This window comes from Leopardus geoffroyi, chromosome A3 (genome assembly GCF_018350155.1).
Source record: "Leopardus geoffroyi isolate Oge1 chromosome A3, O.geoffroyi_Oge1_pat1.0, whole genome shotgun sequence".
Lineage (NCBI taxonomy): Eukaryota > Metazoa > Chordata > Mammalia > Carnivora > Felidae > Leopardus > Leopardus geoffroyi.
In genome coordinates, this window is record NC_059336.1 from 9,004,724 (window position 1) to 9,024,770 (window position 20,047).

The 20,047-nt window shown below is 44.3% G+C and overlaps 1 protein-coding gene across 6 annotated transcripts in view; it reads right to left on the bottom strand.

Annotated features, from left to right (window-relative positions):
- TSHZ2 (teashirt zinc finger homeobox 2) overlaps positions 1-20,047 on the bottom strand; it is a 458,545-nt gene that overhangs the window by 189,548 nt on the left and 248,950 nt on the right. The gene's annotated exons all lie outside the window — the stretch shown is intronic.

Genomic DNA, 20,047 nt, shown 5'->3' on the forward strand with positions numbered 1-20,047 from the left:
GCAGAGGGAATTAATGGGCAAATATCCATCAACAGAGATGGGGAAAGTGACTATTTATGCCCATGTGTTCATTTCTTTCACCTGGCCTTTTCAGAGCCTCGTGGATAAAATGCAACTAAAGAGGGACCAAAGCAAGGGAGATTCAGTCTTAGATTTGCAAGGCTTGCGTGATCTCAATGCAGTGGTTTCCTGGTGTGCTCTTCTCTCCCATCTGAGTGTAGGTGGGTGCCTGGGAGAAACCCTAGGGTGGTGCCATGTTCCCATTCACCAGCGAGAAAGCTGGGAAAAGAGTGATCATGCATGGAGGTCTGTCTCACAGGCAGGCAGAGCGAGTTAGAATAGAAGACAAAGGGGTTTGTTGGGCATAAGGCAGCTCCAGTCAGAAACTCCAAAGGCTCCTGCTGCGGCTGCTAAAGATGAATGTTTATTGAGCAATCGCTACCTCCTAGGAGCCCTGCTAACCACCGCAAATGCCTTCTTCCATTTTGTCTGATTGCCCACACGATGGAAGAACTATTATTATTTTCACTTCACGGATGGGGAAAACTGAGGCTCTAAGGTTAAGAAATTTGCCCAAGGCCACCCAGTTAGTATGGTGGCGTCACAACATGCCTGTTTGATGAGAGAGTCCGTGGGTCTAACCACTACACTCCACTCTCTATGACCAACCTAAAGGATTCGCGGAGACCCAAAGGTTAAAGGTTAGGCAGTGGCATTTTATGGAAATGTCACTAAGTAGGTAATCACTTGGGAGGGGAGAAATGCTGGAGACAAGAACCCACGATTTAAAGGACATGGCACCATAAAACAAGATGCAATGTAAAAACTGGGTTTAGCCATGAGCTTGGCGGTTGTGTTCATTCTAGATTTGACCATTATTGTTACTGTTGTTCTGTTTCTGCTCTCCTAGCAAGCTGACCAGTGGGGTTTTCATTAAACTAGTGTTGCTTTTCTCCGGTTGCAGAAATTGGTTTGATGAAAACAGAAGGTACTCAGTCTAGTTGAGCAGCCATTAGTAAGTGGTCATTCCTTGCAAGAAAACCTAGCTTAAAAGAACTGAATGACTAAATTAGACCACCTCCGCCCCCACCCCACCCCCATCCCCACTGCATTTTCTTTTTCCTGGACTAATTTGTATGTTTGCAAATCAGTATTTGGTATGTGAGTCATATCATTAAGCTCAAGGAGAAAGCCTGTTATAAAATGAATAAATGAGTTGCTACAGAGCCAAACAAAATACTCCAAAGCAACAGGCAAATTTTATCAATCAAACAGGGTCACTTTTGAGAATAAAAGGGCTTTATTGCTCAAAATCTGGGACGACACTCATTAGCCAGAGCTGTTCCAGGCCAACTGAGACATACAGTTACATATCTATGAGCTATACGACCATAGCAACACACACACACACACACACACACACACACACACACACACGCCTACACCCACAGACCAGTGGGAAAAAAATCTAGGAGGAAAAAAGAGGTTTCTGCCACCACAACTGATTAAGAGTGTGGCCAGGCCAGGTTTTTCTCGGCTCACCATTTTCGGTGCGTAGCACAGGGCCTAGCATTTGGTTGGAAGCAATTCATGTTACTGTGTGTGTGCGCGTGTGTGTGTGTGTGTGTTGATGAAATAAACACACGTGTGTGTGCACACAGGTGTGCACATGCATGCACCAACCCCCGCCCCATTATCGGCCTGGCCGATATAGCCATTCTCACACAGGAGAAAATAAGTGTTTTTGGCTTTTTTTCCCTGCTGACATCTGGAAGCTGTGCTTTCCGGACCAGCCCAGCTTCACAGTCTACTTTGTCCTTCTAAATGGATTCCCCAGAAGAAATGTCAGAGACAGCAAACGCCTCCCCCACAATACAGATAAAATTTTCTGCTTAATTAGGCATTGACATGTTTACTATAACCTTTACAGAAGAGTAACTCATGCTGAGAGGCCCTTTTTGTCTGTTTTCTCCTGCAGGACAGACTAAATCTCACGCACCCGATAAGGTAACACATTGAAAGGCTTCATTAAAAAAAAGGGCCAAAGCGTCCGTCGAAGTGAATGTATTTTAACGACGGATGAGGGTTCCAAGGAGTTTCTAAAAACACGTTTTGATATTACACATTTAAAACCGTTCACTTGACTTAAGTGATTTTGTTTGCCACCAGCGGCTGATGAGAGAGAGGAAAGACAGCCAGAATATGGGTGATCTGGGTGTGTAATGAGTAGCTGTCTCTCTCTCTATCGATGATTTGTTTAATAAGATCGCATCATGTGTAAATCTTGGTAAAGTGGATGAGTGGCAAGTTTATTCTTAGGAATACTCATTTAACAAAAGAAACTGGATCACCATTATGCCAAGGCACAATAAAAAGAACCGTTCTCTGTGGAACCTCCTTGCCGATTTCAGGCTGAAGATCAAATTCTGTGGTGGCAAACACCCCCCTGTTCCAACCTCAATTTCTAATCTCATCCCTTGCCACTGACCCCCTCTGGCCACATGAAGCTTCCCCATCCCCAGGACAGCTACTTCCTAAGCAAACCCTGTCAGTGCTTTGTCTAAGTGACTGACTCGAGAAACCATTTCTCTTCTACTCCAGGGCCACTACACTGACTGTGCTACCCCCACTGTTCACTAGGGTAAGTGGGCTTCCTGCTTCTGCTTCTGCTTCCTCCAGGCCGTTTTGTAGGGAACGGCTAGAATTTTCTTTGTCAAAAGAATAAGGTTTTGGGTGGTGACATCGCTGTGTTTTAACTCCTGCAGTGTCTTTGTGCGGCACTCAAGATGAAATCCAAGTCCTTAGCGTGGTCTATAGGGCTTGCCGGACTTGGGGTCCACCACCCTGTGTTATTACTCCATACCCTCACCCTGCTCTCCATGCCCGAGGCATAACAGCCTGCTTGTTCCTTCCTGACTTTGCCAATCCTTTCTGTGACTTGGCTCCTTGCAGTGGTAGACCTCTCTGCTCCAGAGAGTTCTTCCTCCAGACCTTCACATGGTGGTCCCTTTTCGTCCTTCAGGTCTCAGTTTCCGGGACTCCTTCTCCAGAAGGCTGTCCCGCCCCGTCTCCCCTTCTCCGTGTAACCCCAGGCCACACCCACCTACTTCTTGAGATCCCTGTAGTACCTATCACACTCTGAGATCATCATGTTTTCCTACTGGCTGAATGTCCCCTCCGTCTAAATATAAAGATGAAATGCTTGTCCCCATGGAGACCTTGCTTCCCCCAATGCTCAGATTGAAGCCTGGCATGGAACGGTGTCCAAAAATTTATCTGAGCACACGAATGCATAGATCATACAACTTAAAGGGATTATTCCAGTTGCAAACTCTGTCTCCACATCTTTTTTTTTTTAATTTTTTTTTTCAACGTTTATTTATTTTTGGGACAGAGAGAGACAGAGCATGAACGGGGGAGGGGCAGAGAGAGAGGGAGACACAGAATCGGAAACAGGCTCCAGGCTCTGAGCCATCATCAGCCCAGAGCCCGACGCGGGGCTCGAACTCACGGACCGCGAGATCGTGACCTGGCTGAAGTCGGATGCTTAACCGACTGCGCCACTCAGGCGCCCCTCTGTCTCCACATCTTGATGGTGCAACTGGAAGCTATGATGGGTAAAGCTCTCTCCCCTAACCTCCAGTATAGATTAGATGTGAACTATGACCCCCCTGACCCGCTCCTCTCAATGGGGTCATCTTTTCAGACCAACACAGCCACCAATGTTCTTGCCAGAAATCCCTGAGCTGTGAATTTAAACTTTTAAGTAGGAAGACTGAAAATAAGCATCAAGACTGCAAAGTGTCAGAAAATTCATCCATAATGTGAGCAGACTTCTATTCAAAAGAGACTCACACATGGGAACTTAGAAAGTACGGACTAATTTTTCCATGAAGATAGTCTATCAGCTGTTCCAGGATACAGGTTCCACAAACAGGAGGGTGGTCTTCCCCTGAATTCTTGATTTTACTAAGGAGAAATGGGAGTGCCTCGGTGGCTCTGTCGGTTAAGCATCCGACTCTTGACTTGAGTTCAGGTAATGATCTCGCGGTTTGTGAGATCAAGCCCTGCATCCGACTCTGCGCTGACAGTGCAGAATCTGCTTGGGACTCTCTCTCTCTCTCTCTCTCTCTCTCTCTCTCTCTCTCTGCCCCTCCTCTCTCTCTCTCAAAATAAATAAGTAAACCTTAAAAAAAAAAACAAGGGAGAAATGTCCCTGGAGAAATATATTTTATATGCTACCAACTTTTTGCCCTATTATGTATGTCAGTAAAATTCAGAAATAAACTCTTAAATTTTAGAAATTTCCTCTTATAGCAAAGGTTAAAAAACAAAAGAGATATTTTTTTAAATTGCCACCTGAATTGTTTCAAAAATGTCTGTTCAGAATGATTTACATGAAATTGTGCAAAATAATTCATGGGTTGCATGATGTTAGATAGCAAAATTTTTTTTGCCAGGCAAACATTTTTGTAGTTGCCTTGAAAATCCACAATAGAGTGTTTACTGTAAAAACACTGGCAGTTTTTAAAGTGGCAGTAGAGGTGGGACAGTTATAACCCGAGAAGAATATAAAATTCAAGAAGGCTGATTTTCAAAAACTAAACCAGAACTCAACCAAGACCTCATTTAAAAACATATCCAGTGGTGACAGGATCATTTTCGCCAATCTACCCCACTAAATGACAGTTTAAAATCACACAAAGATGCCACAGTGTGCAGGGCAGACATAAATGAAGGGATCGCAAGAATTGCTCGCCGTGTACCCAGTAGGTACGCTAAATGATGACACAGAGGAAGGTCTCCCTGTCACGAGTCTCTAGTGTTTTGGTGACTGTGGTCTAGAAATCTGTTAATATGTATATTATTATTGGCACTAATTGGCACTCTCGTTGGCAGGCTGAGTAAAGAGATAAGAGGACCTCGTTCAAGGAGACGGCGCGCCTCCCGATGGTGGCCAGGCCCTGAGCGAAGGCCGGTCAGAGGGCTGTGCAGAGGAGATCCGAAGCTTTGTGTTTCAGGATGTTGGGCTGGGGGGCCGTGGGATCCCTGACGCTGTTCTGGAGCATAGACGTCAAACTTTCTGAGAATCTGGGTACCACGAGCCAAGGCTCGGTCTCCCTGCAGCCTGGGCTCATCATCTAAGCTCATGCACCTTTCTAAACAGGAAAGTTGTCAACAGGCAAAGTCAAATTCACGACATACGGACTTTTATCCCCACCACACTACGCGTGACTCATTAACATGATTGTAGGCACAGGTCAAGAGAGAAGGGCTCATTCCCTCCATCTGAATGTCAGAACCAAACAAATAGAAATCCCTGTTTATTTTATTTTTATTAAATTGTTTTTATTTAATGTTTATTTATTTTTGAGAGACACAGAGAGAGAGAGACAGAGTCTGAGCAGGAGAGGGGCTGAGAGAGAGGGAGGCACAGAATTCGAAGTAGGTTCCAGCCTTTGAGCTGTCAGCACAGAGCCTGAGGTGGGGCTTGAGCTTACGGACTGTGAGATCATGACCTGAGCTGAAGTTGGACGCTTAACTGATGGAGCTACCCAGGCGCCCCAGAAATCCCTGTTTAGAGGTGGGCTGGGGGCAGCGGCAGGGGGACTTCTCCTGAGCCCATAAGTGCTCTCTAGAGATGGACTGAGAGCTTTCGGAAGGTCATCAAGAACAACAGCATCTCTTTTATAAACACCTCCTGCACACCATTCAGTCAATGGGAACATTTTACTTGCGCGATGCGATGCACATCAGGTGGGGTCCGTGTGGAACCAGAAACCGTCCATTTAGTTAACACGCTCTTGTTGTGGGCACTTTTCTTGAGTCATCCTCCTAGCACTTTGGACCATGAAGCTGCTTTCTAATCATGCTCTGCGTCTTTCTCCACATCTTCGCCGTCAGCAAAAAAAGGACTGAGCGGATTTGTACCAGTGGAAGGGGATGCGCCGTCATCCCTTGGTGGGTCGTCTGTTTATTTGTTTAATCAAGAAATATTTATTCTGCACCTACTGCATGCAGGGTAGCTCAGTCAAACTGCCCCGGAACGTCCATCACAGTGGTTCTCCAAAGGCCAAGGAGAGTAGACAGAGGAGTTATGGAGAGAGGTTAGACACCGTGGTTGGGGAGAAAGACGTCACGGGAAGGCCATGCATTACTGGAGGTGGGAAGGTAATTCAAGTGGGCAAAGTAGGCCAGAGGGAAGAAAAACAATCCTCCATTGCAAAGGTAAGTAGTGTGCTCACTCAGCTAGATAGAGAGATCCGGAGGAGCCGTGGGCGGTGGAAAGCTTATACCACAGTAAAGAATCCAGCAGCTATGAAAGGACTGGCCATGGGGGGCTTAGGGTTGCCAGATATTTCGGTTGGCCACACGGGGTAGATGAAACCAAATATGTCTGGGACCCATCCATTTGCAACCTCTGCGGCCAGGAAGCCAGGGGAGGCAAAGAGTTTGAAGACCTGGCATGCCCTGCTGGTGCTTTTACCTACCAGTTCTTTGACCCTGATTCCTTATCGGTGAGTAGGTGTGACAATCCCAAGCCTGCCTACCTCCCTGGGACACAGAAGGAAATGGAAGAGAAAGTGACTCGTGAACCCTCGCTACTCAAAGATTTGTCTTTGGAGCGGCAGCAACCGCAGCTGGGAATTTGTTAGAAATGCAGGATCTCAACCCCAGCCCAGGCCTAGGGAAGAGGAATCGCTTCACAAGATTCCCGGGGGATTCCTATGCTCAACGATGGTGGAGAAGTCTTGTGGTGAACTGCAAAACTATTAGCTGGTAGCAAGGTATGTAGCAATCTGCCTCTCTCTGCCTGTGTTCCTCCTAGCGTGTGGGTACAGGCTTTGTGAAAAGAGAATATACGTCTTTGAGAGGCCCAGCCCCTTTCCTCTCCAAGGACCAAAAGATGAAATGCCTGATGCTTAGACCATTGCTCCCAGTTGACGCTGGGAAGCACTGAGCGAGAGAAAAGTACAAGTCACTGATTGAAGGACTGACCAGTTAAGGAAGAGATAGGATGGTCCACTGGCCATGGGACCAGGCAGGTCTCAGTTCAAACCTGCCACTTACTCTTAATGTGATCTTGGGAAAGCTGCTGAAATGTCCAGGGGATCAGTGTCCTCATCTACAAATGGGAATCATTACAGCGTCTACTTCATAGGAAAGATAGGAGCGTCAAACATGATAAAGTATGGAAAACACCAAGGCGAGAGGACAACCTCCCAACTTCCTGGGCCTGTTCTAGGCATTTCATAAATACCTCACATCCTGACCTCCCACCTGAACCCACAGACGGCTGACATCAGTTGGTTTTGGCACCTTTTTATTCCTAGATCCTATTCTGAGCCAACAGCTTTTAGATGATATTTGCATGAGATATGAACCAGCTTTGCATGTGTCATGCATAAGAAAAGAGCTTCCTCCAGCTTGGGGTTTGTTACTTAACATTAAATCATTCCTACAAGGAGCCTGTGGTATGTGTGCTGGGAACTTCCGTAGAAGTGATGTGCAAACATTGAATAGCGAGTTATTAGGTCATTACCCATAATGATCATGTCTGCAGTCCTCAAGAAATAAAGCAACCCACCATCCAAGGGGAAAGGTCTTTGTTGGATGCCTTGGGCTTTGCACTGAAGAGAAATGACTAATGCTCAAAGCAGAAGGTCTAGAAAAATGCTCTGTATTTAGCTACCTAGAATATCAGTTCAGTGTATAGTATTATTGGGAAACATCCTGGTGACAATTTTAAAAAGCAGAAGGAGAAAATATTCATGGAGGAGGGTTAGAAAGGGGGTTAGTTCATCAGCTTTCTAGTAGTTCCAGTTTAGAAGTCATTATCCTTATATTAGCTTCACACCAAGAGAGCCATAAATCAGGAGGAGGGGATAAAACAAAGTGAAATGAAACAGGGACAAAGAAACTACACAATAGGACTGAGGCTTTCCTATCAAATTAAGATTTTCAGGCTTTGGCTTTTCAAGTGGTAGCAATCATTTTCGGAAAAATGCGCATCCTGATTTTCTATACATTTTCCTCACACAGGGACATAGAAACACACTCACACATATACAGTTCTTTCCAAGACCGGAAAGTTTGGAGTGCTTTTTTTCTCCCCCCCTCAAGAAAAAGGACAGTGAATCATTGTCTAGAACGACCTTCAGAAAGTATATGAAGCTGAAGCACCATCTGTATTGTTTTAGACATATATTCCCATTTTACTCGAAATAACATCATTAGCACGACCATCCCACGGAGTGAGAAGGTGATCTTGTTCCCTTCTTGCCTGGCCTGAAGTCAAACATCTTTTCTTTTCTTTTTTTTTTCTTCCTTTTTTTTGGCAAATGCTGCTGCTTTCTCTGAAATATTTCATGCAGATAATGGATAATGACCACTTCTCATTGCGTTTTCTCGAAGACGTCTAACTGCATTAGCCAAGAATGGAGAAATTTTAACCTGCTTCTTTTGCTAAGTTCATAGCTGTGACCACTTGCAATTAAGAAAGAGAAAGAAGAAAGAAAGAAAGAAAGAAAGAAAGAAAGAAAGAAAGAAAGAAAGAAAGAAAGAAAGAAAGAGAGGAAGGAAGGACCTCAGAGAATCTAAATTGGTACTCTCAGAAAGCGATCTGGCCTTTGCTTTCCTGGTGAAGAGTCTTTACTTTCTCTAGAATCACAGAAATCTGAGGTGGAAAGACCTCTTGTATCTTATGGCCAATTCAACATTAGCCAGGGAAGGGTTTCCTTGTCCTGATGTTATTCAGTTCTACGACTAATGGCTCAAACATTGGACCTTCCAACTTTTCATGTTGGATTCCCCACCAACATGATTATTATGGCCAGTGTGGCTATAAGCACCACTATTCCTTGCCATCTTCCCCCTAGGAGCAGAGCTGGGTTTCTACCATGATACAATTGGATCAAATCTAGGGATTGCAGAAAGCTTTTAGTTCAAGCTTTCATGATACACTTTTGCCACTTTATTAACACTTCAGTCAAGTAACCCCTCAACATATGCTTGAACATCCTCAATAATGGAGAACTCCCAGCTTTGAGGCAGCCTACTCTCTATTAAAAAAAGTACTGATAGCTAACATCTATTGAGAACAAACGTACACATAAAAGCCAGTGGACTAATTTTTTATATGTGTTACGTTATTTGCTCCCCACAATAACACTATTCGTCTTTCAAATTCCATCTTAACAGGTGATGACATTGAGTTGTAGAGAATGTTAATTACATCTCCAGAGTCACAGAGCTGAATTGGGACTTGAATTTGGATCTGTCGAGCTCTACAGTCTGCTGGATTCTTCTTTTTCCCTCACTCTCTGTATCTAATTTGTCAGTCAGAGATATCAATTTTATTTCCAGAATAAATCTAAACTCTTCTTGCTGTCATCCACCACCAGGCCACTGCCTTGGGCCAGGCTGCCATCATTTCTTCCCTGGTAGATGTGGTGGCCTCTTCAATTGGTGGCCACTCTTGCTCTCCTACAGTCCATCAACTTGTGCAGCAGTGGTGGGGACCTGCTAAATGGAGACCCAGCTTCCTCTGTGCAACCCTCTCAATAGCCTTCCTTGGCCCGTAGGTTCATGCTCCCTAATGCAGCCTGCAGCTCTGAGATGACCTTTCCTCTTTCCATTTCACACCCCTCCCATCAGTGTCCCCTCGGTGATGTCAAAAGACAAAATTCTCCCACCTATTCCCTAACTCACCAAATTCTTTTCTCCCTTAAGGCCTTTGAAATTCTGCTTCTCCTTCATGGAAGGTCTCCCCCTTTTCTTATGTCTGATTCTTTCTCAGTCTTCTAGTGTCAGCTCAAAGGCCTGTCTTCAGAGGGGTCATCTCTGATCATGGTAACTGCCACGCACTCCCCCCAAATCCCCAATTGCCAGTTATTTTCTGTCTCAGCCCCCTCATTTTTCTTGTGCAGTTCTTATCCCAATTTTCAGCCATTTTATTCCCCTATTCACTTGGTTGTTTGGCTTCACAAAGGGACCTTACGCCCCTCCCAGGGCAGGCTGAGTCCACTTTCACCTCTGTACTCCATTGCTATCCAGGGCCTAACTTGTTGAATATAGGAAGAAATAAATGAATGACTGGGTTGAGAAATGAATGAGTGAGTGATTGCATCAGTAAAGCACAGTCTTCTCTAGCTGACAAACTTAGATTTCATTGTATGGTCCCAACACACTTTCAAACCATAGAGAACACCAAGAAGACTTTTTAAGAGGATATCCCTTTGGATGGTTGAGGTTCCACATGGGGTGGGCTGGTCCTCCTGGGAGGCAGAGGAGGCCAGGAACAGATGGGGGTGTAGATTCAGGGGCACTGAAAAGACTCTTTCCTCCTCAACTCTGAAGGCTTTTACACTCTACTTCATGCCTCAAACCCTGCAATTTGCCTCTTGTTGATTTGGCATGAGGCAAGCCAAGAATTCATCCCCTGTAAAAATATGAAGACTTATTCTCTTATCTCACCTTCACACCTTAGGGTGAATGGATTTATCAGATCATTTCCTGGTAGCTGGTTTCTGTAGAAGAACACGTGACCCTAGGAGCCAACGGGGTCATCATCATACTCTAACCCAGGGGTTCTCAACCTGGAGCAAGTTTAAATGCACCCAAAGGGACATTTGGCAATGTCTGGAGACATCTTTGGTTGTTAAAACTGGAGAAGAGGTTCTATTGACAACGAGTGGGTAGAGAGGCCAGGGATGCTGCTAAACACCTTACAGTGCACATGACAGTCCCCAAGAACAAAGAATTATTTAGCCCCACATGTCAATAGTTTAAAAATGTTGCAAAGTCAAGGTCAGCTGTAGCTTTAGGACTTGGTGGTAAGGAAGGGGGTTACTTGTCCTCTCTCTCTAGCTGTCAGTAAAACAGAGGGCTCCCTGGAGGAGGACACTGTGTCACTGAAGGAGAACCAGAAGGCAAAGGGAGTGCACCACCTTCATTGGGGATGTAACATGGAATTGAAGGGCACAATGTCTTCCTGGGTTCAAATCTCACCTCTGCCACATCTTCTATTGTCATTTTGAGCAAACTAACCACCTCTGTGGGTCTCAATCTCTTCATCTCTAAATTGGAGATAATAATTATACCCACCGCAAAGATGACTAGGAGATTTGAGATAATTGGAAAGACCTCAGAATGCATGGTAATAGGAAGTATTCGATATATTCCCCCTCTCATTATTATAAGAACAAAGACCTAGCCATGAAGAGGAACACTATGGGGCCGGATTTCTCAGGACTGTGAGTATTTATTCTTTCAAGCGTTGGCTGAAAAAAAAATATCCATAAAGTTCTTAGCATTATTTTCAATCAATTCCTTCTGGATTCATTTAAATCCCCTTATCAGATTGAGCATTTTTATGCTACAACAAACAAACAAACAAACAAACAAGTTAATGATGAAAGGGATTAGCATCTCTAAATAACTCCGGTAACTCTGTCAAATAAATCTTGACCTATTTCAGTTCTTAATTAACTAGGTTAGCTTTTAAATGAGGCAACTTGTATAAAACAGCCAGTCAGATCTGGGGCCAAATCCCCACCGGACAGTTGGATGAAGCAGTTCTTCTTGGAAATGACCCAGTTTCTGGGAGATACAGAGGTCTTCGATCTTTTTGAATCGACAGTTTGAATAATCTACTAGAAGATTGTCTAGGGTTTTCTGACCCTTTGATTTCAGGTGAGGGTTGGTTTAAGAATGGCCTTTTTAAGACTTGTCATCTTTTCTGGGTCTCTACCTATAAAGGAGATAGGCAAATAGGAAAAGTCTTGAGGTTACTATATCAGCACCACCCACGTAGTACTAAATTAGTCATTGTCCCAGGAGTGGGCAGTGGGCAGGAGAAGATAACACTATCCGGTGATCTAATATCCTCCAATGGTGAACACTGATAGATGGCTACAGATAATACAGCCACTATCTTGTCCTTGGTATTTTCTGTTTTATGTATTTTCCTCTACTTTCTATATCTTCTGATGTTGGTTCTCAGTCAGCGCCTGAACCACTCTCATGTAAGTGGAATTTTCCGAAAAATAATAATACATGTGCTTCCCCACCCCCCCTCACAATAACAAAAAGGCAGTGTTCAGCGAATTGGTTAGTTCATTTGATTTGGGGTGTCAAAGATAATTTTTTAAAAATTGTTTTGCAATGTTTTATTATTTATTTTTGAGATGGGGGAGGGGCAGAGAGAGAGAGAGGGAGACACAGAATCCAGAGCAGCTCCAGGCTCTGAGCCATCAGCACAGAACCCGACGCGGGGCTCGAGTTCACAAGCTGCGAGATCATGACCTGAGCTGAAGTCGGACGCTTAACCGACGGAGCCACCCAGGTGCCCCCTAAAGGTAATTTTTCTTTACCTGGAGAAATTACAAGAAAAAGACCCAGAACTTTCTGAGCTGGGGAAGGATGTTTAAACATGAGTTGAATCATTGGAAAAGCATCTTATATGCAGTCTCTAACATCTTCGAATAGCTATTGGGAGATAGAAGGCAAATTAGCAGTTACACCTTAGACTTTCAAAGAGGACATTGGTGGGTTTCCAGATCTTGTCAATTGTTTGTTACTTACAGGCATTTAAAAATGAACATGGCCAATTCTTGGACAGTGCTGAAAAGACCACCAGCGTTCCAGGATACATTATAGTAAGCAATGCGGTTGCTCCCCAATCTATGAAGTATGGGTGTGATTGGTGGCACCCAGGTCTGTTGGGGCTCAAATGTGTCTCACCTAATCACATTGCAATAGTGGTTTATCTATGGGATTAGGCCTCAGCTAGGCCAACAGGTGATCAGCACTCTCCGTTTGATTTGATGATTAAGAAAGTAAGGGTCTCTCCCTTTGGCTTTTCTTGTTCTTCTGCATGAATATATAATCTTACAAGTTGCTAATAGCAATTTCACTGCCATGAGGGAAGTTAGCCTAAGGACTAAGCTAGCATATACAAGAGCAGAGAGCCAAGAAAGTTACAACCAATTGGAGGGGGAACCTTGATCAAACTCTACCAGAAGCCTTACTGTCTTTGTACTTTGAAATTTCAGGAGCAAATAATCCTCTTTACCGCTTAAGGTATTTGGGGTGAGTTACTTGCAACCAAGAGCTTCATGGTATAGCTATTAATCTGTGCACCTTTCATAGTTTGGATGCAGGTATTACTTTATAGATAACATTTTTACCAAGAAAGGCACATTCACCTTGCCATGTCCTACATTGCTTTATTCCTTAGTATGTATATCCTTTTGCCCTTAACAATTATGACCTTTTGTTTGTTTGTTTGACAAAGTAAAAGTTAATCCTGTCCATTAATTATCCATGATGACAAGAAGGTCAATACCACAAAATTTGGGATTCTTGTTCATAGGCAAGCACTCAATCCGTTGTTAATTACACATGGACGATTTTGAATTCTGAACCCATTTACATGCCATCTCTGCCCTGAGCTCGTTTCCAAGCTCCCCGAGTACAATTCTCCCTTTTTTCCTGTGATCCATAGGACTTTACCCATAACTCTTAGCAGACCCATCAAATTGTGACTCTTGAGCTCACCTCCCAGAAGGTAAACTCTTTAAGAGCAAGGAAGTTATTTGTGTTTGTCTTCGCACACCCAGCACTGGGAGTTTTTGGCACATGATAAGGGTGCCATAAATGCTCTTTTCTCTCCTTGTCTATTTTGTGTTCTACAACTTTACACATGATCTTGTACACAGTCAGTGCTTCAGAATGTTGCTTAAATACAACAGCAGAGACAGTGTTTACCCAAGGAGGGTCCCAGCCCCCAGTGTACCCTGAATTAGAGACACACATGGCCTCCCACCAATCTTTCTGGTGGTACCCAATACATTTTTCACGACTCGGCTCCGGGTGATTTGTCTGGAGATATTTTGGTTGTCGTAACTATGGAGGGGAGTGGGTGTGCTACTGGCATCTAGTGGGTGGAGACCAGAGATACTGTTAAATGTTCCACAATATATAGAACAGCCACCCGCCCCCTCCCCCGCCGCCACCCAACAAAGAATGATCTGGTCCATATGTCAGTACTGTCGAGACTGAGAGACTCTGAATTGAAAATCTTTCTCTCCAATTGGAACATGAGCCCCACGAATGTGGGGGCTTATCCATTTCATTCATTCCTACATTCCCAGTACCAGTCACAGTTCTTGAGGTGACTGTTTTCTGCTTTTGCCAGAATACCCTCCACCCCTCACTGTGGGCCATTTTGGTGGGGTGCTCTGTCCCCATCCATTTTCTCCCTGCTTTTGCAATTTGGGTGTGTTAATAATTGAAATCATCTCTTTTCATGTTAAATTAGGTAGTGTAATTGATTTTTATTTTTTTAAGGCATAAGATCAATTTGGGACTGATGTAGTTATAACATTGTCAGAGCTAGGCTCTATAAATCTACTCCCTTCAAGGCACATTGGGAAGGAGCCAGCAGGACACAGATTTTGGTCTTTGGGAGATTAATTTAACGAACCTCCATTGCACCTGGACCCTTTTCCTTTAAGAACGATCCAGATAGCATATGTATGTGTTTAAATGTCTGGTATTTTGTTTAAAGAGCAGTGAGGTAGGACAAAAACATAAGAACTTTCTCTTTCCTCTTTTTTTTTTTGAAATATGGGCACACTATCCCAGTGTGGCCAATCAGACTGTTTCCCCATAGAATTCAAATTCTGAACCTGCGACTCAAGCACGGAAAACGGTTGGAGTGGGTCCATCCTAACACGAACATCATGAAGAGATCTCCTTTGATTTCGTCCCCTTCACCTTCAGAGCCACACTGACTTCTTCCCTTTCAGCGCTCTGTTCCATGCTCCTTCTAGCACATTGCTGGTCTTGACTGAAGTTAGCCAGAGGTAATATTTGTTGCTCATAACCAAAGACACCACTGGCTAACAGATGATGCACAATACATACTTTGAGTAAAAGAATGGATTTGTTCTAACTCTAACAAAGTGGCTTCTTTGCATGTTAGAATAAAGCAAGCTGAGCGTGTGGTGCCACTGCTTGGTATTCATTCATTAGAGGGTAGTTTAAATGTTCATAGACAAATGGACATACCATAAAGCAATGCTAATAAGAACACCTTATTTCCGGAAACCAGAAATCTCCCTCCAAGGCCAGACTCCTGTCCATCCAGATGTACCTCTGTCCATAGATCCTGCCTGAATGCATCGGTCTGCCTTGAAAATGCTTTTTAGAAACACATCATCCCCAATGACTTGAATGTACCCGTCTAGAGTATGTTTCCAGCGCTCATAGTCTATTGTGTCAATAATCTGCATATTTAAGAGTCCCCACATGCTCATTGAGACGATAGATGGGGCTAGTACAGTCTACTGGGTCAAAAATCTGCTTTAAATAGTCTATATACACAGTCGGTTGAGTAAATAACAGCATTTTCAAAAAGCCCCTAAATATATAATAACATGATAAATCGCATCAGCTCCTAAAGATGCAGCCTCGCTACCGCTGATCAGGAAAATGATGTGTGCTTTAACAAGCCACTTACAAATGATCTCATCTCTTCCAGCCGTGGGAGCATTATCTTTCCCTCTGCTCTATTTTTCATATGTAGAGGAAAGGCACCCAAACACACACACACACACACACACACACACGCACACGCACACCCACACGCGCACACACAAAGACAGGCATATATGTATGCTCAATATCATCTTGCACAAACCAACTGGGCTTCAGCCGGTTGTCCAGATGTAGGGAGGCAAGCCCCGAGAGCAAGGTTCTTCTCACTTTGGTCTGGAGGGTTCTCCCTCGCTCGGCTGGGTGCCATCCAGAGTTAGGAGGGGATCCAAGCGCATGAAAACAGTTCTGCTAAAATCAACCAGGGGCATTGCTTTTGGGACCCGCATCTGACCTCCTTTTGCTGTGAAGGTGACTTACTTCCTATCACTTCGTTAGAACCCTGTTTGCCTAAACACAGCTTCTATCTGTACAGTATTCTAATAGCTGCCACTTACTTGGTGCTTTACAGCTGTTTTTTTTGTTTTTGTTTTTGTTTTGGCTTCCAACACTCCAATGGTGGGGGTGATATTACTGGTTCCAGTTTTAAAGATGGAGGAATTTTGGGAATGCAAGCTGGAGCAGCCACTCTGGAACACAGTATGGAGGTTCCTCAAAAAACTAAAAATAGAACCACCCTACGACCCAGAATTTGCACTACTAGGCATTTATCCACGGGATACAGGGGTGCTGTTTCGAAGGGACACACGCACCCCCATGTTTATAGCAGCACGATCAACAGTAGCCAAAGTATGGAAAGAGCCCAAATGGCCATCGATGGATGAACAGATAAAGAAGATGTGGTATATATATCCAATGGAGTATTCCTTGGCAATCAAAAAGAATGAGATCTGGCCATTTGCAAGTACATGGATGCAACTGGAGGGTATTAGGCTAAGTGAAATTAGTCAGTGAAAAATCATATGACTTCACTCAAATGAGGACTTTAAGAGACAAAACAGATCAACAGAAGGGAAGGGAAACAAAAATAATATAAAAACAGGGAGGGGGACAAAACAGAAGAGTCATAAATATGGAGAACAAACTGAGGGTTACTGGAGGGGATGTGGGAGGGGGGATGGGCTAAATGGGAAACACTAAGGAATCTACTCCTGAAATCATTATTGCACTACATGCTAACTAACTTGGATGCAAATTTTAAAAAATAAAAAGTAAAATAAAATAAACTCAGAAAAAAAATTGAGTTCTGTTCAGATGAACATAAGGGAAGGGAAGCAAAAATATAAAAACAGGGAGGGGGACAAAACATAAGAGACTCTTAAATATGGAAAACAAACAGAGGGTTACAGGAGGGGTTGTGGGAGGGGGGGATGGGCTTAATGGGGAAGGGGCACTAAGGAATCTACTCCTGAAAACATTGTGGCACTATATGGTAACTAACTTGGATGTAAATTAAAAAAAAAAAAAGTTCTGTTCTTGCTTAGTAGACAGAATTTCTTATTCAGAGTGTGGTTAAAAAACGTAATAATATAGGTAATTAAAAAGAAAGAAAGAAAGAAAGAAAGAAAGAAAGAAAGAAAGAAAGAAAGAAAGAAAGATGGGGGAATTTAAGCTTTGGGGAGTCGAACAACTTGCCTAAGATCACACAGACAGAGATGGGTAGACCTGGGCTTTGAAACCTTAAGGCGGCTCAGGAGCCAATGCCCTCTCGTGGCTGTGTGTGCTGTTCTTGGCCGTGCCCTGCTCTGGTCTGGTGTGCTTCGTGCTGGCGTGGGTGCGTCTACTCATTCCTCAGTGGACCTTGCATTTTGCAGAACCTTGCATGCATGTTACGGTGTTTGTGGGGGAAATTAGGTTAGGGCAGGCCACTTGAAAACTAAGCAAATAGGCATCCAGAATGTAATGGAATGAGAGCAAACATAATAAAAATATGGGTCTAGTTAAAAACACTTGTTAAATTCGTTATATTAAAGGAATGCAGTAGCCCATAAAGGACTTTGCCTTGTAACTACAGAAGTGACAGCAGTTGGGTAGAAAGGACTCTTTGGGGGCAGTGAGACTGTGGGATTAGAGACAGGTCACATGAAAATGGTCAGGGAGAGGTGATGATTAGACTTTCGAGGCCGACCGTCGGAGCAGGAAGTCAATGGGCCCTCTAGGAACTGACTGCCTTTTCTGTGGCTTCCTGCATTCAACTTTCTATTTGGCCGCCGTTATTCAGGGGTGCTGAACAATAACGTGTGAGGACAAAAACCACAGGTGAATCAATGTGACGTCCTCATTATATTCGTGTCATTGACCGATTTGCCAATCAGGAATGAGCTCATCCGCTTTACAGAAATATGAGGTGCCATGGAACAGACGTTATTTTATCTTTCACCCTTAAAGACCTTTCATGGTGAGCAGACTCAGTTGCTAAAATCCTGGGTGCCTCACCAATAAAACCTTAACATTGAATTAATCACTCGAGCAAACCAACTTGAAATAAAGATGGCAAATCTCAATATCTTCCAGACTGCAGAATTGGCACCTTATGAAATCTCCTGTTCTTGGGGAGACATACGAGAGCTTCCCCTTTACTTCTTTGAGTGCCTACTGTATGCCTGACGGTATGCACTTTATTTTCGGAGATAGTCCTGCGAGGTAGACATTTTGCCTGCTGCTATAGAGGTGAGGAATTTGAGGGGTAACCGAAGAGATATGCATGGTTCTCTAGTAGAGTCTGGGAGAAGTAGGACAGAGACTGAGCACGCAGCCCAGAGGCACACGTGGGCTCTCTCTGCCCATCCTGGGGGGTGAAGGAAGTTCGGGAGCTCAGTCCCAGATACTGAAAGTCAAGAATGGTCACCACCTCCTCTCCCCTCGGGCTACCTCGATTCCTCCAGGAATCAATTCCCTCCCCACCACCTACACTCAATTCTGGAAATTCTTAGCAGGCAGGATGAAAGATACACCAGGTTACGTCACTTCCCTGCTCCACGGTCCCCAGGGAAATCCGTCTCACTCGCAGAGAAAGCCAAAGCTCTCACCTTGGGCCTCAGATTTATGTGCATGTCAGCTCTCCCTTTCGACTCTGCCCCCCTCTCCTCTTCCTCTCTCTCCCTGGATTTTCTGCTGCAGTCATACCGGCCTCTTCACCATTTCTCAAGCAAACCAGGAACACTCCCATCTTAGGCCTGCGCTGGCTGGTCCCTCTGTGCGTTTCCTCCACCTTCTTTAAATCTTGGCTGACATGTAATTTCCTAACGAAGCTCCTTCTGATCACCACCCTGTTTAAAATTGCAACTGGTCTCCCGACTCTCTCAGGATTGCCGATTCTTTGACCCTGCTCTACTTTTCTTTTTCCACAGCACCTACTGTATTCGAGCTTACCGTAGAATGGAGTTCTTTATGACTTCTATTGTTTATTGAGATCCTTCTTTTACTTTTTATTTTTTTTTTTAAATTTTTTTTTTCAACGTTTATTCATTTTTGGGACAGAGAGAGACAGAGCATGAACAGGGGAGGGTCAGAGAGAGAGAGAGACACAGAATCGGAAACAGGCTCCAGGCTCTGAGCCATCATGAGCCATCAGCCCAGAGCCTGACGCGGGGCTCGAACTCACGGACCGTGAGATCGTGACCTGGCTGAAGTCGGACGCTCAACCGACTGTGCCACCCAGGCGCCCCCTTCTTTTACTTTTTAAAGGATTTTTTAATTTATTTACTTTGAGACAGAAAAAGAGAGGGAGAGAGAGAGAAAGCAGGGGAGGGGCAGAGAGAGAGAGAGAGAGAAAGAGGGAGAGAGAGAATCTTAAGCAGGCTCCATACCGCTAGCTCAGAGTCTGATGCGGGGCTCAAACTCATGATCTATGAGACTATGACCTGAGCCAAAGTCAAGAATCAAGATGCTCAACCAACTGAGCCACCCAGGCGCCCCTACTGCGATCTTTCTTGTCAGTTTGTAGCTAAGAGCAAGGGGCCTTTGTCTGGGTGGCTGGATGCTGCCGTGTAATCCCCTGCAGCAGTACAGAGCACACAGTAGGTGGTCAATAAATGTGTACTGAAGGACTCCACGGATATTTAAGAACCTTGTCCACTTGCAACACTACGAAGTGAACACACATTATCCACTCACCGGGACCTCTCCGGGGTTGCGGTGGGTTTGCACGGACTTTCTATTCTCTGATAAAGAGCAGCTCCCAGGACGCTAGTCTTACTTCATAGACTTCCCAGTAATGCTAATCTTTGTAAAATTCTGTCTGGTTCTATATGGAAGAGTGAACCTAAGAGCAGAAACACAGAGATGCCTACTGCAAAGTTAAAGATGCCTCTTAATCAGAAAAATACTTGATGGAACCATGCTTTCAGCTGAGTTGGGTTTATAACCACACAAGCTCTGGGCTGTAAGTGATACGCAACCGGGGGTTGGTGAATATGTTTCCTGAAGTGACTTAAGTCAGGTGTTTTGTGGTTGTTGTTTTTTTAAAGTTAATTTATTTATTTTGAGGGTGGGGCAGAGAGAGGGGGAAAGAATCCCAAGCCCCGACGTGGGGCTCGAACTCATG